Here is a 207-nt window from a genome sequence, read left to right as displayed (position 1 = left end):
AGTTGTCTTCAGTTCATTTGGGTTTTACAGGTTCACAGTTAAGCCCTACATTCTTCAATATTTTATTTTCTGTTTTGGAACTAACTTTACAGCAAAGAAACTGTTTTTGATGATTAAATTTCTATTAGGATCGAGATGAAATAGATATTATTTAATACAACAGCAAATGTACAACGTTTCGACAAGGTTTTGTACCTGATGATGACA

This window comes from Limulus polyphemus, unplaced genomic scaffold (assembly GCF_000517525.1).
Source record: "Limulus polyphemus unplaced genomic scaffold, Limulus_polyphemus-2.1.2 Scaffold774, whole genome shotgun sequence".
Classification (NCBI taxonomy): domain Eukaryota; kingdom Metazoa; phylum Arthropoda; class Merostomata; order Xiphosura; family Limulidae; genus Limulus; species Limulus polyphemus.
Note: the sequence above shows the minus strand (reverse complement) of the source record.